Genomic DNA, 24,792 nt, shown 5'->3' with positions numbered 1-24,792 from the left:
GAATTAATAGAACGGGATAAAACCTAATTTTCCTATCTTCTTAGCCCTCACGTCTGAATGTATTCTGGGGAGAGTTTGCACTAAAAAATTAAAATATTCATTAGAGACCATTTCAGATCATTCCAACTCTTCTGCTTCTGTCGCTTTCATTTCCATTTTCTTCCCTCCCCAGTATAAAAGGAGGATGCGATCAGTATTTGCTTTAATGTCTATAGAGTTGCTTGTCACTCTTACCCGGGGAGATTTTGTCAAACAGCGCCGATCCTGGTGGAGTAGACTTTCTACAATTTAAAGTGCACATTTTTTGAAACTCCCTCTTCATGACCTTTAACTTACCAGGAATTCTCCAACCTCAATAAAAAACTCTGTTTCCTTTCTCTGCTCTGCTTAAGTCCTCTTGATTGACTTTCTGATTGACTTCTTTAATTTTTCAGTCATTACTACAGTTCAACCCACTGTTTTCTCTGTAATTCACAAACTATTCTTTGGCTCATTACCTTGCATTATTTATGTGGAACAATTATTATTCCACACCCTGAGAGACGTCATTTATTAGAACTATGGTGTACAGAATAAAGCAGCAACGTTACAATTGGAAAACATTGTTACACCTAAAAAGTGCATCGTGATAATGTTCGGACTTTGCCCAGTATGGACTGAAATGAAAACTGGCCTCAGTAGGATGATGTTTTTCCTCTGAATGAATGAAATCTTTGACTACTTAAAAACTTTCCATTCCTTTTATTGAAAAAAAAACAGTGAGTCCTTTCATCAAAATTAGCCAAAGCTTTACTAAGCACTGAAACTAACTTTCATGTGTGGCTTGCACAGAATGGCTAAAATGATAATGATAGGCATTAGCAGGTATTGATGAAGATACAGAGCAAATGGAACTCTGTACACTGCTGGGGGGATTGTAAATGAGCATGACCACTTTGGAAAACTGGTTGGCGGTACCTATGAAAGACGAACATCTGCCTAGCCTATGACATAGGAATTCCACTCCTAGGTATAGACCCAATAGGAAGATGATTGAAAAATCATGGACAAGAATGCTTATGGCAGTATGAGGATCCATTAGAGCTCCAAACTGAAAACTACCCATGTAAGAACAGATAAATAAATTGTGGTGTATTCATACATGTAATACGACACTGCAGTGAGAACTGAATTAACATATAGGAACATGGCTGAATTTCACAAACATAATATTGAACAAAAGAAACCAAATACATAAAAAAACGCATACATTACATGATTTTATTTACTTCAAGGTAAAAAATAGGAGAGTACTCACTGGAGGGCAGTTGAGGGGGCTGAGGGTTACATGAGTGTGTTTAGTTTGTGAAAATTAATCAAGGTATCCGTCTTCTGGTGTGGGTGTACTTTTCTGTATAATTCTTCTACTAAATTTACAAGGAGAGGGAAAGAATGGGAGGGAGAGAGGTGAGAGTGAGTGAGAGAATGTGAGAGAGAGAGGCAGACAGACACTGGTGAAGAAACAAGCTAATCTCTTCACTGACTGCATTACAGGTAGATACACAGACAAAGGAGTAAAATTGACAAAGTTTACTTGTTGTTTTTTTAAAAATTAATTTACTTTAGTTTTGGTTGCGTTGGGTCTTTGTTGCTGCGCACGGGCTTTCTCTGGTTGCGGTGAGCGGGGGCTACTCTTCGTTGTGGTGCACAGGCTTCTCATTGCCGTGGCTTCTCTTGGTGCGGAGCACAGGCTGTAGGCAGGTAGGCTTCAGTAGTTGTGGCACGTGGGCTTAGTAGTTGTGGCACATGTGCTCAGTAGTTGTGGCTCGTGGGCTCTAGAGTGCAGGCTCAGTAGTTGTGGCACACCGGCTTAGTTACTCTGCGGCATGTGGGATCTTTCTGGACCAGGGCTCGAACCCAGGTCGCCTGCATTGGCAGGCAGATTCTGAACCACTGCACCACCAGGGAAGCCCAAGTTTACTGTTGACAATCCTTTTTTTCCCTTTTGGGACCTCCTCACTGGTCTCACTACCATGAACTTACAATCTTTACTGTTTCTTTTTCTGTACTACAATTACCATCAGGTGGTATTATAGTTTTTTGTTGTTGTTTTGTTTTTGTTTGTTTGTTTGTTTTCTTGGCCAAGTGGCATGTGGGATCTTAGTTCCCCAACCAGGGATCAAACCTGGACCCCAGCAGCGAAAGCGCAGAGTCCTAACCACTGGACAGCAGGGAAGTCAAAAGGGTTTGAAAAGGAATAGATACATGTATATGTATAACTGAATCACTTTGCTGTACACCTGAAACTAACACAACGTTGTTAATCAACTCTACTCCAATATAAAATAAAAAAGTTAAAAAAAAATAAAATTACCGTCAGGAACAGATGTCCATCAATCATTTCTTTCTGAGTGTAAACAAAAAGGGTGTTCCACCTCTCCCAGGGGCAGCTGCATTTCAAGACTCACAACGTGAAATAATGTGAAATCAGAAGTCTTCAGTCACCTGCTGAAGGAACTTCAGCAGCTGGAGGCGAGTTTAGGGGGTTAGGGCTCCTGAAATCGCATTGGTTAGGCTTGTGCCTGCCATTCTCATGAGTAACCCCATCATTGACAGAGCATAGTTCACTGTTTTCTTTAACAAATCATTCTTTATACTTTTATTATAGAAACTAATAATCCCGTTTTGTAATATATTACTGACATGCTTATCACATCCCAGTTCCTTGAAGGCTGGGACCATCGTTCATTCATCCCTTTATCTGCAATGACCAAGCACAGCGTTTGATGTGTAGTAGGCAATCCAACAAGCCTGCTGGGAATTTTACCGTATCATTAAAGATCTTCTAGTTCCCATGCAATTTATACTTCTCCAAGACACAGAAAAACAAAGAACCCTCCCCAATTCTTTACGGGATGTGTCTGTACACATGCATACCGAAATCTGGCAAGCACTGCACACAGAAGAAAACCAGAAATCAACGGAACTCACGCATATAAATGGAAGAATCCGTTATCAAATAGGAGCAGTGAGGATCTGGTAACACATTAAAACAGTAAAACTTCATGACTCAGGAGAGATTATTCTGGATATACAAAGATTGGTATTAGGGAATGTATTCATATCATTTATCACATTTACAGATTTAAGGAAAACATGATCATCTCTGTAGACACAGAAAAGGTAATTGTCTAGGTCCAGGAACTATTTTTTTTTTTTTTTTGCGGTATGCGGGCCTCTCACTGTTGTGGCCTCTCCCGTTGAGGAGCACAGGCTCCGGACGCGCAGGCCCAGCGGCCATGGCTCACGGGCCCAGCCGCTCCGCGGCATGTGGGATCTTTTCGGACCGGGGCACGAACCCGTGTCCCCTGCAGCGGCAGGCGGACTCTCAACCACTGCGCCACCAGGGAAGCCCAGAAACCGACAGTCTTAGTATATAAATACAAGTTAGAAGACATAATGAAAGAAAAGACCCCATTTAGAATAGTACTCCCAAAGATAAAACTTAACAGGAAATGTGGAAAGTTAGATGAAAACTTTAAGACATTTCTGAAGGACACAAAATAAAACTTAATAGATGGAAAAAAATCTCATGTATTTGGAATCAGAATACGTGGCAACAGAAAGCTGTCATTCCTCCTAATGGAGTTTATGAAGTTAACATAATCCTAATAAAAATATCAATGAGTTTAAAGAAACGAAACTAGCTGATTCTAAAGTCTATATGGAAAAGCAAATAAACAAGGAGAGCCAGGAAAATTCTGAGAAAGAAGAGAGATTAAATGGGACTAACCCTACCAGATGTTACAACACACTATGAGGCCTTCATAATTGAATCAACGGGATATAAGCACATGAATAGATAGATAGACCAATGGAAGAAGATTAAGAAGAATAGACCCCGTCACTTATAGGTCTTTGTATATGATAAACATCACGTTATTGGGGTAAGGGGTCAGCCATATGAAAAAGGAGAGCTGGATCCACTTATGACAGGATAAATTCCAGATGGGCCAAAGATTTAAGTGTTGAAAATAAATGAAACCATAACAGGTCTAGAAGAAAAGGACAAAATACCTTTATAAACTTGGAATGGGGAAAGCCAATTTAAATTCTGACTCAAAATCAGGAAGGTTAAAAAAAACAAAACTAAACTAAACACAGAAAAGAAAACAGATGGAAATCTTTCCTTACCTGTTCCAGATAACTGAAGCTTATTTCGTTACGTAAGATGTTAGTAGAAAAAGAAATGTTTGGCAAGATAGGATAATAGATAACATAAATATAATTGGGACAGGCCTCTTTTCATGAGATGACGATGCTCACCATTTCTCTTTGCTTTTATGCTCTAGCCTGACAAATACGACAGTTATACAGCAAATTGAGCCATAATTTACATACCACCATTTCCATAGCTGATGCTATGCCTTTCTGACCCATTCTATCACATTTTAAATACTTAAGAATATCCACCCAGAGACAGGCGGGCTTTAGATTGGTATGTTTCTTTTCTTTTCTTTTGCGGTTCGCGGGCCTCTCACTGTTGTGGCCTCTCCCGTTGTGGAGCACAGGCTCCGGATGCACAGGCTCAGCGGCCATGGCCCACGGGCCCAGCCGCTCCGCTGCATGTGGGATCCGCCTGGACTGGGGCACGAACCCATGTCCCCCGCATCCGCAGGCGGACCCTTAACCACTGCGCCACCAGGGAAGTCCTAGATTGGGATGTTTAACGGGGCACCCATGCTTTCCCTCTTCCAAGCACCAAAATTGCTTGATGTGAGGTTCCAAATCTTTGAAAAATAATACCAACTTTTTTCCTCCCGTGAAGTATTTTAATTAATTTACTTATTTATTTTATTTTTAACATCTTTGTTGGAGTATAATTGCTTTACAATGGTGTGCTTTTTTTTAAAATGCAAGTCCTTCTAATAAATGCAGAAAAAATTGGGAATAATGGTATTGGAGGATAGTCTTCAAAACCTTGGGAATAAAGGATGTAGGTCTGTTCTCCTCTAATAGCCATACTATAAAATTAACACAAAACTGGTCTCATCAGGGATATTCAGGCGTGTCACCTTAAAGACAAGTGATGCAAAGACAAGACTTGACCATGGCTGATTAAAGATACTTCTTTAACTAAGCAAGAGAAGGAACTGACGTGTCCATCAGAGAGGAGTTGGTCAGCCATGGACATATGGACAAAGGAGGACAGAGTGATAAAGTCTCGACCATAGTGGAGTCTGAAGGATTGCTCTAGATTCCTTTCCCTCTGATGGCAACCATGTGTCCTGGCCAGGGACAGTCCAGGTTTACGGCTCCTGTTCTGGTGTAAATATTTAAGTGTCTCCTTTCATTCTCAGAATAAAATGAATGAGAAGTTATATGGGCATCCTGTTCCTAAACCTTCAGCCTTCTCTGTCTCACCTGCTTTCTCACCTCGGTCTCCTTGGTGCTAAACCTTCTCTGCTAAGTTTCTTCAGACTGTTTGATGACCTCTTCTAACTTCTGATTGGCATCTTCCCAATTGGCGTATTCCTCCTCCCCCATAGCATCTCAGGTGCAAATGAGGTACCCACCTCGCATCCACCTAGACTTCAGGCTAGTGGGGAGCTTGGCTCCATGGGTAAAAAGCATCCAAGTAGGAGTCAAGGTGAGAGGGATATTAAGCCAATGGAACTTTAATGTTCTGGTCCCATTGACAATAATTAAAAAGAGTGAGGTAATTGTAGTTAGAATAATGGATACCAAGATAAACCAGACAGTAAAAGATGTATAGAAAAATAATAAGAAGCAAAGGTTAATTACCCTTGGAAAAGTCATTAGGCAATTATTTCTCTCCTGCTTGCTTTTTTTTGTGCGCAAGAAAAAAAAAAAGTTTGGAGCTACCATATGATCCTGCAAACCCACTCCTGGGCATATATCCGGAGAAAACCGTAATTCAAAAAGATACACGCACCCCAGTGTTCACTGCAGCACTATTTACAATAGCCAAGACATGGAATCAAGCTAAACGTCCACCAACAGCTGAATGTATAAAGAAGATGTGGTATATATATATATATGAATATTACTCAGCCATAAAAAAGAATAAAATAGTGCCATTTGCAGCAACATGGATGGATGTAGAGATTATCATACTAAGTGAAGTAAGCCAGATAAAGACAACTATCATATGATATCATCTATACGTGGTATCTAAAACAAAGAAAAATAATACAAATGAACTTATGTACGAAACAGAAATAGATCCACAGACATAGAAAAGAAATAGACGCACAGACATATAGTTACCAAAGGGCAAGTGGGGGGAGGGATAAATTAAGACTTTGGGATTAACATATACACACTACTATATATAAAATATAGATAACCAACGAGGACTTACTGTATAGAACAGAGAACTATATTCAATATTTTGTAATAGCCTATAAGGGAAAAGAAACTGAAAAAAATATATATGTATAACTGATTTACTTTGTTGTACACCTGAAACTAACACAATACTATAAATCAACTATACTTTAATAAAAAATGCTTATTATTGTAGGGCACCAATGTATTGTGCTTATTTATTATGCAGCATCATTGTGGCAATAGATAACTGAAAAAACACTTTGCTAATTCTTATATAATGGTATTCCTTTATTTCTTTAAAAAGAAGAAAGATTACAATTTAAGAATGGCATCTGTTTCTAAATTTTATGGTGGAAGGTCTGATGTCAGCCATCGGTCAGCCCCAAATATACTGGAGAATCTAGAGCATTTGGGATCTTTTAGGCTTCTTCAGGAAGAGACCTTCTTGTATATTGATTGTCCTTGTCAGAGAAGTGATAGAGGACATATTTGGGGGCAAAATTTGTACTATGAATTCATTTTGAAAAAAGTATTTCTCTAATAACATTGAAAGGCAAGTCTTCCTCTATCTCAGAGACCAACGTCCCAGAGCTAATCAACCTTCCTTCCTTTCAGTTCCCCAGAGTAATGGTACCTTGCTGCATGGAGCTGCCAGGGAGAGGAGCTGTAACTACCCCAAGTTCAGTGTTCTCTTTTTTTTCATTTTAATTTTAATTTAATTATAATTTTTAAGTTCACATATACCTTTGAGTGAAAATAAGATATATAGGAGTAAGGACAACAAATTTTTATATACTGGAGGAGAAATTGGTTAGGGATATTGGTTAAAATGTTTGTCTTAGACCTATGGTTGCCAAGGGGGAGGGGGGTGGGGGAGGGATGGAGTGTGAGTTTGGGATTAGCAGATGCAAACTATTATATATAGAATGGATAAACAACAAGGTCCTACTGAATACCACAGGGAACTATGTTCAACATCCTGTAATAAACCATCATGGAAAAGAAAAAAAACGTCTTGGAAAAGAGAAAGAGTATCTGATGTTTGGACTTTATCTTCACATGGAACAGAGTATCATCCCTAACCGTCATGCATTCAAATTCTGGCTCGTAATTTACGAGATGTAAAGGCTGCTTTTCTGATTGCTTGAAATGACTAATGGGCCACAAAAGAACCAGACACAAAAAACACTTCATACAATGTTTGTTCAAGAAATATTATTTTTCATGATACTGTCCTCAAGCACCTTATAGTCTAATGTGGAAAATAGGCGTCAATCAAGTAATGAGCCAAACAGATGTAGAATTATAACTGTGTGAACAGTGAAAGAGGCCTCACCTTTGAGATGTTCTGAGTAGGACCCTCAGCAAGGTCAGTATTTTGAGGCCGCCGTACTTGGTGCTGTGAGTGTATAAAAAGAGATTGGGGGGCTTCTCTGGTGGCGCAGTGGTTGGGAGTCCGCCTGCCGATGCAGGGGACGTGGGTTTGTGCCCCGGTCCGGGAAGATCCCACATGCCGCGGAGCGGCTGGGCCCGTGAGCCATGGCCGCTGAGCCTGCGCGTCCGGAGCCTGTGCTCCGCAACGGGAGAGGCCACAACAGTGAGAGGCCCGCGTACTGAAAAAAAAAAGAAAAGAGATCGGATACATATTTAGCATCCAGAAAGTTCCCTTAGGACATGACTTTGGGCCTGGAGGATAAGTAAGCATTACCGAGTTGAAGAACTGGCTTGAGGGTGTGGTCGAGAAATACGTCAAGTACATGGGATCCCTGTTTATTTTCCCATTAAATGATCTAATCCTCAATGGTATTAAAAATTTTCTTCCAAACACACTAAAAATGTGTTGTGACTAATATTTTCTAACTGCAAACATCCTCCAGAACTTTTTTCCAATTCGCAAGCAAAGCATATGAATTCTGCATCACATTCAAGGTTAGCGTGGGGACGAGGTTATGATGACGCTTCTTAGAGATAAAGACTCTACTTAACAGTTTTCATTCAAGAAACACTGAGTTGCCCACTCCATGCCAGGTACCATACCAGGTGGTTGTTTTCCTCACATTCTCCTGTATACTTTATTTATTTAATTTTTAATTGAAGTATAGTTGATTTACAAAGTTTCAGGTGTACGGGAAAGTGATTCAGATTTTTTTCCATTATAGGTTATTACAAGACATTGAATACAGTTCCTGTGCTATACAGTAAATCTCTGTTGTTTATCTATTTTATACATAGTAGTGTGTATCTGTTAAACCTAAATTTCCAATTTACTCCCCCCTACCCTTTTGTAACCATCAGTTTGTTTTCTATGTCTGTGAGCCTACTTCTCTTTTGTAAATAAGTTCATTTGTATCATTTTTTTTAGATTCCACATATAAGTGATATCATATGATATTTGTCTTTGTCTGACTTACTTCACTTAGTATGATAATCTGTAGGTCCATCCACGTTGCTGCAAATGGCATTATTTCATTCTTTTTTATGGCTGAGTAATATTCCATTGTATATATATATATACCACATCTTCTTTATACATTCATCTGTTGATGGACATTTAGGTTGTTTCCATGTCTTGCCTAATGTGAATAGTGCTGCTATGAACACTGGGGTGCATGCATCTTTTCGAATTAGAGTTTTCGTCTTTTCCAGATATATGCCCAGGAATGGGATTGCTGGATCATATGGTAGTTCTATTTTTAGTTTTTTAAGGAACCTCCATAGTGTTCTCCACAGTGGTTGCACCAATTTACATTCCCACCAACAGTGTAGGAGCAAACCAGGTGTCTTTTAAAACTGTGACACGAAATGGATCGTTTAGTAGTTCAAACATTTGTCGTCATCTAAAGATTTTTATTTAGGAACATTATGAAATGTCAAAAAATACTATGAAATAATTATTACACAGATGTAGGTACTTCTGATCAAAGTATATATTCTGAAATATATCAGTGATGTGCAGGGAATTGAAGACAGAATTCATTCGCTTACATGGTATTGGAGCTCGTATTAGAAGACTATGTTTCAGAGCAGAAGTGATCCCGGGTGTGTAAGATTTAGTGAGTTCAAATGGAAGGCTGTATTTGGCTAAACCCAGAAGCACTGCCACATGAAGGTGCTTAGCTCTTGTTTAACTTGCATTGAAACTACTGGCAAGGTTAGTATCAGGAAAATTGCCATGGTAGGATGTATTAGCAAGTTTTCAGTCCTTTTAACAGCATCTCTGCTTTACCAGCTGGGTTTGCCTTTCTGTTTCCTTCTCTCTGGTTTCTTATTTCTCCCCAAGTCCCTTACTAACTCAATAGAAGATTTAGAAAGACACTCACTTTCTTTGGGCTTATTTTGAACCTAGTTTTTTTTTTTTCTTCATTTATTATTTCCTGGAGAAACATGTGACCCAAACTGAAACATACATTTATTCTTGTCTCACATTTGTGTGATAGAGGAGTGGCCGCCCAGATGCCATCGAGACGGTGTTTTCTGATTTGTGATGCTAAGCAGTTTCCCGGGACTCAGTTGGCAAGTCAAACACCAATGTCTGTAGGAGCCATGAAAGGGCAGACCTCACCTTCGTGATGCTGTGACTCCCAAGCAAGGTTAGTCTGATATCTGCAGAGGAAGACGGAAGCAGGAAGAACAGAGCTTGCCCTCAGAACCGAGCCGAACGTCTGGAAGTGGACGGTGCTCACAGATGCCGTCTGTAACGTCTCTCTTAGCAGGAAGCATAATGGTAACTCACACCTACAGTGTGAGTTTACGAGGGCTTACTCACTGAAGAGTATACCATGTGATTCTCACAACCACCCTGGATTCCAGAAATCAGCCTGCTCGCGTTGGCTTGCACACAGTATATGGGTCGTATGCTTCACTTCAAGAGCTCTTTAGGGAGCGGGCACGTTTTGAGATAGAGGACTTAACGGACACCATCTGCATGCTGCGAAACCATATCTCTGTAGCTGTCACAAACAGCTATAAATCTCCCACTGACTGTTAGTGGGTGCATACTTAGGCCTGGTGGGTTGTGTTAAAAATCTCAAATATCTTTGTTCCTTGGGGGGGTCTTTGCAGTGGGCTGAGTCCTCTCTTGGAAACCTCTTTTCCTTTTCCTTTGTGGCAGACTCTTCATCGTGGGTCATGATTACAAAAGTATCCATGAGACGGCGGGGTGGAGGGGAAGGCTGGGGGGCAGGCGGGAGAGGGGGAAGATCCTTGGCCAGGCGACCACTCTCTCTAGACCCCTGAGCCCCCTTCTGCTATTCGTTCTGTCCTTACTCAGTTATTTTCCTGAGTCCTTCTAGCAATCTGAAATTATTTTGCTAATTTCTTTATTGCCTGTCTCCCCCTTTAGAATATACACTCCGTAAGGGGTAGCCCTTGCTACCACCATGCCCCGAGCCCTGTACCTGGTACAGGTCCATACTAAGCTTTCAAGAAATACTTGCTGAATGTATGAATGAGGTCATCTTACATTTCACTTCATTATATCTCTAATGAAAACATTCGTCCCTTTTCATTCGCTGGGAGCCTGAAAGGGAGTAACACCATAGAGTTCCCATAGTCTACCTCCACTGTTTAACAAATGAAGAAATTGAAGCCCCACAGGTTGTGGGTTTTTTTTTCCAAGGTCAGAGCCAGGACTAGAGCCAGGTCACTTTTCCTCATCCAGCCCAGTGCCCTTCCTGCCTCACCCTGACCGCTCATAGAGAAGGACCACGTTTATAAAAGGTTCTAATGATCAGTCCTCTTTTGCACAAAGCTTACCACTGCAGGCTTCATGCATGCGGACTGAAGAGAAAGCATTCTGTGAAATGGTTTGTAAACTCCAGGAACTGATGATGTTGGTAGGGTTCCATACTTTGAAAGAAAGTATGGTTACATTATTGAAAGAACCAGACTGAAAATGGGTTTCAGGTTGAGAGGAGCGTGAAATCAATCTGGTAAATGAGGGGTAACAAGGGCTAATTTAGAACACCACTGGGTCAATAGATTGGGCTAACAATATATATTGTTTTCTATCAATTTCCCAAGATCTTTATTTGCGGCAGGAATAACTTAAAAACATAGCTGTATGCAGGAAGATTTGTACTCTAAGATAATGTTCTGAAATTCCATCCTATAATTCCCTTAGGAGTCCCACACCCCACCATGTCATCCTTGGAAAGCAAGGACAATAGTCTCTTTCTCATGGTTGTCTGATTTCCGAGATGCTAACTCTCTCGTTAGAACCATGGCCAAAGGGAGAAAGTTCACCTCTGTAGAGAGAGGACAGATATCTGGAGAAGACATCTCTTCCTTAATATATCTGATCTGTTGAACTTTATTTTGCTTTTCCACTTTGCTATTGTAAGTAGCCTGGCTTTTGATCCTAACAATAATAATAAATAACAATGATGGAGCAGCTGCAATGCAGGAAACACTGATCTGAGCACTTCATAGATATTAATCCACATGAACCTCACAGTTACCCTTATGATGTGAGGATCCACATTTACCAGCGAAGAAGCTGAGCTTGTAAGTGGTGGAACTGGGATGTGAGCCCAGGCAGTTTGGCACCAGTGCCTACCAACCTAGTCACTGTCATGTCTCATCTTTAATCTGATTTGAAGTGATATTCTCACTGTAACATTTATTCTAAGGAGCGAAAAGATACACTACTCCGTGAAGTCTTGGGATCCAGTACTTTCTTTTTCTTTTGCTTTCTTTTTTGGGGGGGATCCAGTACTTTCTCTTTAATACCCGCACTTGATCAGATCCTTAGGTACCCCTCCCATGCCACTGCTCCAGCTCCAAGAAGCAGGGACACTACGTTGCATCTTGGTATTGCCAATGGTTAGCATAGTATCTAACAAATACAGATAACAGATGTTCAGACAGTCTTTGTTCATTGAGTGAATGAACTTTCCAAATCGATTGCCATTCCTTTCGTTTTGTTAATAATATAGCAAAGCCTTACAAGTCATCTGCAAATGTTATTGCTTAATTAGTAGTTAATTTAGCTAAACCTCTGGGGAAGTGGGCCGTGTGGACAGCAAGGAAGTAGAAAAGGAAGCACAATATTGATTAAAACCCTTGATGTAAGTACACTCAAATACTAATATTAATCTTCATCAGCAGAAGAATCAATTTGATTTTATTTTTGCTGTCCCTAGGCACTTACATCTTCCCCATTGCAATCCTATTTCCACGTGACCATCAGCAGTTTCTATAGGCTGGTGATACTTTATAACTCAAAACAGACTTGATTTTCTAGGTTCCGTATTCCATCACAGCAGTGAGTAAAGAGAAGGATATGCAGTCATATTCAGGTTTTGCAAAAAAAAAAAAGAAGGGAGGAAGACAGGTATACTCGCTCTTGTTAGCAATTGCCCTGGATCACTAAGGAAGCTCCCTAAAACTTGTTTTTCGCCTCCCTATAATCTCTCCACTTCTATATCTATCTATCTATCTACCTATACATATATATATATACATGCTACAGTTCTAACAGAAACGGGATCACATCACCCTTCCTCTATCTAAAGTCCTCTCAAGGCTCCCCAATGCCTTGGGGATGAGTGAGACTCCATATATGGCCCCAAAGTAGTTATCACAACTAGACTCTACTTCCTTTCCGGACCTGCCCCACACCCTGCTATGTCCACTCATCTCCGCTCACTATGGCCGTATTGAACCACTGTGCGTTTTTTTGTTTTCCTCCTGGAACACGCCACTCTCACATGCTTTTTTTTTTTTAAACATCTTTATTGGAGTATAATTGCTTTACAATGGTGTGTTAGTTTCTGCTGTATAACAAAGTGAATCAGTTATACGTATACATATATCCCCATATCCCCTCCCTCTTGAGTCTCCCTCCCACCCTCCCTATCCCACCCCTCTAGGTGGTCACAAAGCACCGAGCTGACCTCCCTGTGCTATGCAGCTGCTTCCCACTAGCTATCTATTTCACATTTGGTAGTCTCACATGCCTTTGCACAGAGTTCTCTCTCTCGAAAATGCCTTCCTGCCTGCACACGCATCCTTCTCCTCCGGGGATGGAAAGGTAAAGCTATTGCTAAAGGTCAGGCTTACTCATTGCCTCCTCTGCACTTTTTCTGCCCCTCTGACCCCATTATCACAGCAGCCTGGTAGGAGCGCAGTTTGTAACTCCTCATTCATGCTTCCTGCTTCTCTCTGCCTTTGCCAGACATGCCCACCAACCCCCAGTACTGGGCTTTCATTCACATTTCTCTCAGCATTGTGTCCACCTGTCCTTACGCCACAACTATCTGGAAGACACTCAATTCCGGTGTCACTGTCTACAGGCATTCAACATTGCTCCTCGTCTGCTAGACCTGTGAGGTCACAGGATTACAGAGAGGAGACAGTATTATTATGTCCCATTTATAGAGCTGTGATGTTAGTGGTCCGGATAGGGTGTTACCTTGGGTACGTAGTTCCTAATTATTTAGAGTGGCTGCCATGCTTCTGGGATTTTTCAGCCATTAGGGAAGTTGGGAAGAATGCTGACGAGATGCCACAGTCATAAAACAAAACATGGGCATCTGATGCAGGTCAGGTGTGAGAGTAGCGGGCAATACAGAAAATGCGATGGGGGCAGACTGTCCATGAAAGACAAACAGAGACAATGGAGCTGGCTGGTTCTCAGCACTCCCAGCCCAGGTCAGTAACCACTGGCTCTGACTACTCTGTGCGGTCCTTGCTTGTCATATGTCCCCTAAAGTGAACAAAAAGGTCTCTGCCTTGTTTATTTCCACAGGTCAAGGCCACTGACACAGAGCTACAGTTGTCAGCAGTGAGCATGCGTATCTTGGCGGTGACCACGTTTTCCCAGGTCCCGTGACTTTGTAAAGATTTGGGTGATAAAACTGAAGGACTTTTGGGTAGAAATCAATCTTAGTGCGCATCAGTTCTCAGAAGATATTTCAGATGTGCTACCCCATTCATCAAAAAAGGAAAGAGAAATGTGAAAAAGAGAAGGGAGCTGCTTACATGTCTACGAATTAGGTCATTATTACTCACCCTGAGGCTGAAAGCTAACCAAAAGTGAAAACCATAATGGATGGCAGAGATTGCCCGTCTCCATTAGGGGTGTCAAACATGGCTCTTGACAACAGCACTGGCAATAACGTGGGTCCCTAAGAGGACGACCGAATTCACTAACACACTGATGTCAGACTTCAGAATAGCTTTTAGTTGCAGACTTTCAATCTCTGTCATCTCCAGTCGGATATAAACAAACAAGTGATCGAAGGGAGAATGGCTACATAGCACGTTGTTACACACGTAAATGACCTAACCAACTTCCTCTAAGTTGATTAAAAAACAAAATGAACATCTGTTCTTAGTACGTATTAATTAAATACGTATCTGCAGTATGTATTTAATTAAAACCAGTATGATCTTAGCAAGGCAGAAGAAAGATCATTAATACTTAGGAGTGCATGTCAACCCAGAGACAAAACCTATAGAAACAGGGATTTTTCTCTGCATATGTGTCTTTGCAGACCAAAGGTGATGCTCTGTGTTGTTTTAAGAACAGTGACTCTAGAGTGTAACCATTGCTCTCAGTAATTAACGCCACACATCTATGCATTTAGGGATTATGTGTCATCTCAAAGCCCTTGCAAATTGCCTTATTTGCCCCTCTAGGACAGAAATCATTGCATCAGTTGCTGAAAAATATTCAGCTCTGTGGTAGAACGTAACAGCTGTTTGATACCAAATAACAACACGACACAACGATTGAAGAGAAATGTAGTTGAATTCTGAAACCAATTAAAATTACAGGGATAAATTAGGTAGGAGGGATGTAATTATCCAAATTGAGATCTGGGCAGGCTAACAGGACTAATAATAACCTCATCTTTTACAGAGATTTAATAAGGAAATCAGTTGCTTAAGTTTTCCTTTAAATGTTAAGTTTTTCCCTCCGTACAGCCTGGAGGAAGTGGCTTAAATGATTCTGCATTTCTTTTAGCAAATGTGTCCAATGGGAAATGAGGCCATGTTGCTGCTTTTTGGTTCAGTCTCATAGCCCTCAATGGGTCCATCTGGAAAACTTCTACTGCTGCTCCAAGCCTGAATACAAACCACTTTTTCTTTCAAAGTTTAGGTCTAAACCCCAAACTATAGTTGGTACAATATCCATTTTCCCAAGGATAGGGTTCAGGGGAGATCAGTGAATATATTCTATTTTTTTTACAAACTTAGGAAAAAGGGACACTGCTGTCAATAAAGATATCCTAGGTTTTTGGGACAAGCATCTAAAAAAGGGGGTTTGTGATGACCCAATATGCTATATAACACTTCTATTTCAGGCAAGTAATGGCATCTTTGAAACACAGGACTCTAGCAGGACTTAGCATCAGTGCCATCCTCTCCAGGTCTAACAGGGATTTAGCTTGCACTGTTTTCCCTAAGGGGAAACACAGGATTCAAGTTAGGATTTCCCTTTCGTGTTTCGAGCCACTGGTGAATCATCTCACATAGGAGACAGAATGAATGTAATATGAGGAAAACTATACAAAGAGCTTCTTGCACCAACCTCAGTTGGAATAAAAGTTTCCTTCTTTCAGGAAGACTCTGAACTTGCAAGGAAGTTTTAATGCTCAGATGCCATCCTTACTATTGGAAGCCAAACACCAGAACATTAGGGGCCATTTTTATCATCAGTAAAAGCAACATCGCTCTACGAAGTGTCACTTGAGAAGGAGAACCTGAAATTCTATCTTTTATAATAATAAACACAACTGCAGCCAACTGCATCCTTGCCCTTGGGGAGTTGGGGACAAAAAAAATCTATGAAAAGGGAGTAGAGATTGTGTCATTGGCAAAACTTATTTATTTATTTTTTGGTTTGGCCGCACAATACGGCATGAGGGATCTTAGTTCCCCGACCTGGGATCGAACACGGGCCCCCTGCATTGGGAGCATGGAGTCTTAACCACTGGACTGCCAGGAAAGTCCCAAAACTTATTTTTATTGACTCCCAACAGACAAATGAGGTATTAGACCTTTTATGGAGTTCTAAGGTAATAACTGTATTTTCTCAAATATGGAGCCTTAGGGAGTTAGGGCCACAGACTCAAGTGGGCTACTGACCTCACTGGGGATACAAACATACATAGGAATAAACAAGCTATCTCAGGAATCTTTGATTCAAACCTATTGAATCTTTGATTCAAACCTAAACATTCATGAATTATAGTTGAATAAAATATAGAAATGTAGCATGTTATATTTTCCACTGAATAAATTGGACTGCTTTCTTTCTTTTCTTTTCAAGAATCACTCTCTTGGGCTTGCCTGGTGGCTCAGTGGTTGAGAGTCCGCCTGCCGATGCAGGGGACACGGGTTCGTGCCCCGGTCCGGGAAGATCCCACATGCCGCGGAGCGGCTGGGCCCGTGAGCCATGGCCGCTGAGCCTGCGCGTCCGGAGCCTGTGCTCCGCAATGGGAGAGGCCACAGCGGTGAGAGGCCCGCGTACCGCAAAAAAAAAAAAAAAAAAAAAAAAAGAATCACTCTCTTTATTATTTTTTTTAAATTAATTAATTTTTGGCTGCATTGGGTCTTCGTTGCTGCGTGCAGGCTTTCTGTAGTTGCAGCGAGCGGGGGCTACTTTTCATTGCGGTGCGCAGGCTTCTCATTGCAGTGGCTTCTCTTGTTGCGGAGCAAGGGCTCTAGGCGTGCAGGCTTCAGTAGTTGTGGCACATGGGCTCAGTAGTTGTGGCGCACGGGCTTAGTTGCTCAGCGGCACGTGGGATCACACATTTAGGCTGAGCCTGCAGAATTCCAAGCCTAGGGCTATTTTCTTCAAACTTATAAAGATGCAAAAGATGTAAGTTGTCTCTCAGGATCAAGGTCAAATGCAGAATCGCTGTATGTTTTCCAACCTTGACCCACCATACGACCTCCTGATGAAAATACTTTGAAGGAAAGGGTTCAGTGTACGCATGTTACGAAGGGAAAAGATGGGTGAAGAAGGACAAAGAAAGAATATTGCAGACGACAAAGGGGTCTAAAAAATGGTTTGACACAGATATAAAATTTTGAAAGTTTTGACCATTAGTAACAGTTCAAAAAAACTGGAAGAGAATGAGAGCCTTCTTTTAGCTGTTTGTCCACCTCTTCCTCCCCAACTCCCCAAAAGATATCCATGGGGTACATCCCAGTAGCATTACAGACAAGCCCTTGGGAGCTGTCATGGACCCACTGCAATTGGCATAATCATCATCTAGTTCGTACCATGTTACCGTGAGCGACGCGGGGTAATTGATTTCGCAGAGCTACACTTTGTCAGCAAGAGTTATCCTAGACGGATGAGAACGTAGTCTGAACCTGGCAGATGCTGGATGTAGAATCCCACAAACCTCATCTCACTTTATTGAGCTATTCCCATTTGTAGCACATGTTCTTGGTGATAAAATTAAAAATATTAGTAGAAGAATAAACGGATCAAATTAGAGAAGTTAAAAGCTAAACTCCTTGGTCTAGGCAGGAACCACCAGAGGGGCCTCCTCTGAGCACATAGAGCCTGGAGTGATCTGCTGCTGACACCCCTTTGTAAACGAGGGCACATTTTTCTTGCATTCATAGCTTTGGGGATAATTTATTGTCAGTGTTATGTTTATTAGAAAGGAATGGAACCAGAACTTCTGGTTTCTGAGATGATAAAATAGGAAGATTCATACTACCGTATAGGTACTTTTTCAGAAGTCTTTGTGGAGACTGCATTGATAGAACCTTCAAATATCTTTTAAGACACTTTGAACAATACTCCTTAGAAATTCAGGTAAGCAAGGATTCTCCTTCAGAGATGACAAACGTCATCGCCAGCATCACCTGAATTGTGAAATGAGGAGCATAAAAGGATCTGAAGTTCCTATTATCTCATCATCTCATATATTATATATCATATCATGCCAACATTATGAACTAGAGAGGTCATTCTGTGCACAATAAATAGAACTATTTGTAGCTTATAGAGACGTTCACATACTTGATCCCAACTGACCACTTCATTCACGTAAAAACAGTTCCAAGAATATCTAGCAAGCTCTCTGCTCAGGAATTGTCAGATTATAACTATCTGGACGCTTGCAAAGTGCAACTGGAATTCTCTATGTAAGTCACATGCACGCAGAAGCATACTTTTCAGGAGGCGGTTGACAAGCATTTGGTGACAAACTAAAGTTCTCATTTAATTACTTCAGCCACAATCAGATCTAAAATATCCCTGTTTGGCTTATTTATTCTGTGCAACAGATCGAAAACTGTTTCCCTGGTATTCATTTCCAGGAGAGTTTAATAGGATATTTGGATTTTGTAAATTTTAGTAAGTTAGAGAAAATCTGATTAGATTGAAAAGGTACATAAATCCCAACCTTATTATCTCAATAAATGCCCTGCATATTTATAAATTCTCCCGTAGCACCAGTGAGAAGCTGAAAACCATCATTACTTCCAACTTTGACATGAATCAGTTTTCTGAAACTGTCCTAAAGTCACAGGAATAGTGACGAAGTAACGAATTTGTTTTCTATTTCTATGGAAAGTTACCAAATTTCTAGCTGTACAATTAACATCAGCCAGCTGTTTGCCTCAATAAATAGGAGCAAATGCATTTAGCTCTCTATCCTTTTAGACCTAAGATCATCTTTCATTTTGCGATGAAAACCCAGGCATATCTAAGAACTGTTAGCTGAATCTGTAATAGTTCAAACACTGATTATCCCAATGGCTCCAAACAGGTGGTGACCCCACGACAAACAAACCTGAACAAATATCTCCCTCAGTAAATATTTCCTGGTGATATAAAAGATCATGGGTCATAAATGTGGTGCTCAGTGTGAGGCAGGCCAGATGGAGCCTCTTAAAAGGGTGACTATTATGATCTATTTATGACCACAAGGAGGGAGCTTTACTTTTGGGGTATAATTTTTCCTGGGTGTTACACGCTATACTGCGAGTTGAACAACAACTTCTTAGGGCTACATATTCATCTTTCAGTCATTGGGAACAAAAGACTCACCTTTTTCCATACACTTTAAAATTATAGGAGCTAACTTCATTATTATTATTATTATTATTTTTTTGTGGTACACGGGCCTCTCTCACTGTTGTGGCCTCTCCCGTTGTGGAGCACAGGCTCCGGACGCGCAGGCTCAGCGGCCATGGCTCACGGGCCCAGCCACTCCACGGCATGTGGGATCTTCCCGGACCGGGGCACGAATCCGCGTCCCCTGCATCGGCAGGCAGACTCTCAACCACTGCGCCACCAGGGAAGCCCCTAACTTCATTATTGATGCATCATTATAAGCATCTGTGAGAGAGCCTCTTGCTCACTTACTGTAGGAAGAGGAACAGAAATATGCTGGGTCTTTATTATGAACATGAATAATGGTTGCCCAAATGTTTTTGACTCTACTGGGCATGTGTTTAGAGTCATCTTCAGGGATTCTGTACCCTCTCAATTTTTCACGGTTCGCCTTAATATGGAACACTTTAGGACATCTGAGGGGTGAAATTCTAGTTCTACTTTTTTGGTTTGTTTGCTTTGGGAAATGAAAATCTCTGATAGATAATGTCTAAATTCAAGGTAACAGTAATCTGTGTCTGGTTTTCTGTAGTCATTGAAACAGCTGGTCGTTTGTGGCAACAGAGATCATATCATGCCTTGCACTCTCCTTTAAGCAAATTAAAGCTGCTCTTAAAAGTATCTTAGTGTTCCACTCACATGACACAATTTTCAACGGAAATCTCAGACTAGCGGGAGAAAACTGAAATTCAGATTATTTATCTGAGGGGGATTTTGTGAATCTGCTCCTCTAGTTCCAAAGTAGGTTGTTTAATTGATTGAAATGTCTAGCCTCCCCTGTAACTGTTGCTTCTTACCTATCAACTCTCTTAGGTCCTACTGAATTTTTAAAGGAAGAGGGAAGTAGACAATATGTAAAATTTACTGAGTCACTATTAGTCTACTTTGGAATGTATCCACTTGCTGTACTTTAGAAAGAAATGTGATCCATACGCTGTTTTACCTGTGTTGGTATTAAAACTCTAAATCTTACTTATCTTGTAATGATGCTGCATTACACACACACACACACACACACACACACACACACACACACCTTTAACATCTTCACCTATATATTTTCAGTCTAGATCTATTTTTCAAAAAGTATCTATTAAGTTGTGGCAAGACTCTTGATGTCGTCAACAGTGTTACCTTCACTGACTACACTTCCCAACCCCCAAATCAGGCAAAGATTTTTCCAGTATTACCTCTCTATCAGGCCCTCAGCACCATTTAAACCAATCGGCCATTCCTTTCTTCTTGAAACACTTTCTATCAATACTTTGGCTGTTTTCTCTCCGGACACTCCCAAACAGTCTTCATGACTTTAAACAGTTTCCATGTAGGGGGTGCTTAACCTAAAAGTTGAGAGTTATGTTTTATTCGGTGGACTTTCTGAGGACTTCAAGCCCAGGAGACAGGACTGTCAGATCACTCTGAGGAAGTGCTCTGAAGAGGCAAGTGGGGAGCCAGGATATATGGAGTTTTTGCGACAAAAGACCAGGTAGTCAGAACATCAAAAGATTACTGTTAATAAAAGAAAACCAGATAACACAAGTTAAGGAGTTTAGCACTTTTCTATGGGAAGATGCAAAAGTCCGGGCTCACTGAAATCATTCCTTTGATGTGCACCTCAGCTCTCTGGAGCCAGTATCCTGTGTTTTCTCATCCTGAGTCTCCTCAGGGTGCACTGTCGGGGATGGCTGCAGCGGCTGACTGCTAGATGGGCTTGGCAGTGGACAGCCCGTTTGTCTCCATCCTGAGTTCCCTCAGGGCTCACTGTCCGGGCGGCTGTAATGTGATGGCTTGACGGCTGCAACATCCTTTGCTTACTGATACGGAAGGCGATATTTTAGTTCTCATGCCCACCTCTATGTCCATATCTTGATGCTCTAGCTCCAGGGCGCTCCAGTGTACCAAGCCCATTCCTGCCTTGGGGACACGCTCTCTCCCCAGATTCTCATAAGACTGGCTCCTTCTCGTCATTCATAGTTCAATTGTCACCTCCTCAGAGAAGCTTCCCCTAATCACTAACTCACAGGTAACCACCCACTGGTCTCTATCACACTCCCTGTTTTTAAGTCCTAGTTGTTGTTTCTAGTCTGCTTATTCCTTCATTTCTGCTCATCCCTCTAGATTGTAAGTTTGATAAAAAGCAGGAACTAACCTCAGTACTTAAAATATGATAGGCTGCCAGCAAATACTTGCTAAATGCACAAATCAATGTGGTATCAGTGTAATTACGAGAACATAGGAAAGAATATTTGAAACTGGTACTTTCCTGGAAAATCTGGGGCACTTTAGTTGCTGAGCTAAATTTTAACTGTTTAAAATTGTGTCGGCAGTCTCTGGATGGAAGCATCATTGTTTGGTGTGAGGAAGGGAGAAGGAAGATGTTCTTTTTTCTCAATGTTCTAACTGCTTAAATTTTAAGATATTTAATCAGTAAGGATCAAACACATCCTGCGACCTATAGTTTTATTGGTAAGTGTTATTGATCCATCACCAGGCTATCTTCCACCATCTGGCTGATGATATACAGAAGATCAAGGCAGAACATTTAACTGAGGATTCCTGTCTGTCTTGTAAACACAAGATTTACCTCCTAGTGTATCACGGGGTCATCACATGGTGGAGCTCAGGGATTTCTAACCTTGGCTGCACGTTAGAACCTTCTGGGGAATTAAAAAAGTATAAATATTCCTGGACTCTGCAAGAGGATAATTGAAATGGAAGTTCTTGACTATGGGGCTCTGGCATTTTTAAGCTTTTTTTTTTTCCTGAGGCTTCCCCCAAGTGATTCTGCTGTTAGGAAGGTTTAATAGACACTGACAGTCAACACAATTTGGCCTGGGGAGAGAGTGAAAACTTATTAAATATGCTAATACAGGTAGAACATATCTCCAACAAGAGAAATCCTTTGCCGACAGTAGGAATGTTTACTTTTTACCTTGAGACACATTGATTTTCACTTCATCATCTTACTTTACAAAGTCACAAGCGCTATTAGTGGTCATAAAAAAAAAAAAAGCGTAGATTTTTTTTTTTGGACGAAAAAATACTTTTAAAGTGCTGATTAAGCCAGAGAAATGTGGAATGTGCAATTTATGAGAGGGACAGAGGGGTTTTGTTAGCTCAAGTTTTTGGCCGCAAGAAGGCAGCCTGGGGCAACACAGAGACCAGGCTTCAGGCAAGAGCTGAGTGTGACACTCTGCAATTTACCAGCTCTGTGACCCTGGACTAGTTATTGGGCTTTTCTTAGCCTCACTGACTTTTTTTAAAAAAATAATTTATTTATTTATTTATTTATAGCTGCTACGGGTCTTCTTTACTGTGCGCGGGCTTTCTCTAGTTGCGGCGAGCGGGGGCTACTCTTTGTTTTGGTGTGCAGGCTTCTCATTGGGGTGGCTTCTCTTGTCGGAGAGTATGGCCTCTAGGCACGCGGGCTTCAGTAGTTGTGGCTCGCGGGCTCTAGAGCGCAGGCTTAGTAGTTGTGGCGCACGGGCTTAGCTGCTCCGCGGCATGTGGGATCTTCCTGAACCAGGGATCGAACCCATGTCCCCTGCTTTGGCAGGCGGATTCTTAACCACTGTGCCACCAGGGAAGTTCCAGTCTCATTGACTTTTGCTACAAAAAGGAATGATAACACTTCCTCATTGGACTATTACAGTAAGCATGAGTAAACATGGGTAGTGTAAGTAAAGTGCTGGGCACGCCTGGTGATTTTTTCTTTCTCTTTCTTTTCTCTCTCTGAATTGCAGATATACGCATTGGTAGGATGGGGCATGGCACACAGTAAGTGCAAAAGAAGTGTTTGAAACATCTATTGTTATCGATTGAGTTTTGCTAGGACAAATTTCACTTTTAGCCCTAAAAGGTGTTATCTCAATATCTTACTCTAAGTCTTTCCTTGTCCTCACTTTGCAGGAAAGTGTGGATCACCCAGGTACCTCCTGCACAGGTAAACAAGCCAGGAAAATTGGAGGTGAGAGATCCGTGAATGTGTTGGCTGCTCTGAAATGATTATCAGTCAGCATTCCATGAAGAAGAGGGGTGTCCTTTCCCACTGAGGATGGCCTTCCCATCCAGTCCATGGTCTTCCACGAAGGAGTAAGTGAAGCCTGGACCGAGGTGCTCCTTATAGCTCTTCAGCAGCCCACTGAGAGCCAACCTGAGGATGAACATGCTACGCGAAAATATTCATCCCTGTTTCTTAGAACTCCAGACCTCTCCTGTCTGAAACTTAGAAGAAAGGGCCTCTAACTCTTACCAAACCAAACTTGGGCCTGCTTGCCCGTGCACAATAAAGCCAATCTACTGACATGGGGTGGTGATGAAGGGAAGTGTAGGGTTTACTGCAGGGTGCCAAGCAAGGAGTCCAGGGCAGCTCGTGCTCAAAACACCTGAACTCCCTGATAGGTTTCAGCAAAGCATTTTTATTTATTTATTTTTATTATTATTTTTGATTGAAGCATAATGGATTTACGATGTTGTGTTAATTACTGCAGCAAAGCATTTTTTTTTTGTGTGTGTGTTTGGTGTTTTATTTTTTAAATAGTTTTTTTAATTAATTTTTAAATTTATTTATTTATTTTTGGCTGCGTTGGGTCTTCGTTGCTGTGCGTGGGCTTTCTCTAGTTGCGGCGAGCAGGGGCTACTCCTCGTTGCGGTGCACGGGCTTCTCACTGTGGTGGCTTCTCTTGTTGCGGAGCATGGGCTCTAGGTGCATGCACTTCAGTAGTTGTGGCACACGGGCTTCAGCAGCTGTGGCTCGCAGGTTCTAGAGTGCAGGCTCAGTAGTTGTGGTGCACGGGCTTAGTTGTTCCGCGGCATGTGGGATCTTCCCAGACCAGGGCTCGAACCCGTGTCCCCTGCATTGGCAGGCGGATTCTTAACCACTGCGCCACCAGGGAAGTCCATGTTTTGTTTTTATTTGTAGTGAAATGCACATAAAATTGTATCATCGTATCACTTATGAGTGTAGACTTTAGAAACGTTCAGGAGATTCACGTTGTACGGCAGCCAATCTCCAGAACTCTTTTCTTCTGGAAAAACTGGAACTCTCTGCCCTCCAGCAACCGCTACCCCCAGCCCCTGGCGCCCATCATTCGACTTTCTGTCTGTATGAACTTGACCACTCTAGGTGCCTCATACAAGTGGAATTGACAGCATTTGTCTTTCTGTGACTGGTAGGTTAGCATCATGTCCTCAAGATTCATCCATGTTGTAGCCTGTGTCAGAACTTCCTCTTTAAGGCTGAATAATATTCTGTTGTGTATACACCCCGTTTTGCTTATCTATTCATCTGTCAGTGGGCAGTTGGGTTGCTTCCACAGTTTAGTTATTGTGAACAATGCTGCTATGAACATAGGTATACAAAGTATCTT

General features: G+C 41.5%; 1 protein-coding gene and 1 long non-coding RNA gene across 2 annotated transcripts in view; one reads left to right on the top strand and one right to left on the bottom strand.

The window, feature by feature from the left end:
- KCNB2 (potassium voltage-gated channel subfamily B member 2) overlaps positions 1-24,792 on the bottom strand; it is a 398,856-nt gene that overhangs the window by 119,183 nt on the left and 254,881 nt on the right. The gene's annotated exons all lie outside the window — the stretch shown is intronic.
- The window catches only part of LOC132413061 (uncharacterized), a 39,347-nt gene that overhangs the window by 10,740 nt on the left and 3,815 nt on the right, over positions 1-24,792 (top strand). The window contains exon 2 of the long non-coding RNA XR_009516589.1: positions 23,333-23,390. This is a non-coding gene — a long non-coding RNA (uncharacterized lncRNA). The remainder of the gene's footprint in view (positions 1-23,332; positions 23,391-24,792) is intronic.

This window comes from Delphinus delphis, chromosome 17, assembly GCF_949987515.2.
Source record: "Delphinus delphis chromosome 17, mDelDel1.2, whole genome shotgun sequence".
NCBI classification, from domain to species: Eukaryota; Metazoa; Chordata; class Mammalia; order Artiodactyla; family Delphinidae; genus Delphinus; species Delphinus delphis.
This window is presented reverse-complemented; position numbering and strand designations above follow the sequence as displayed.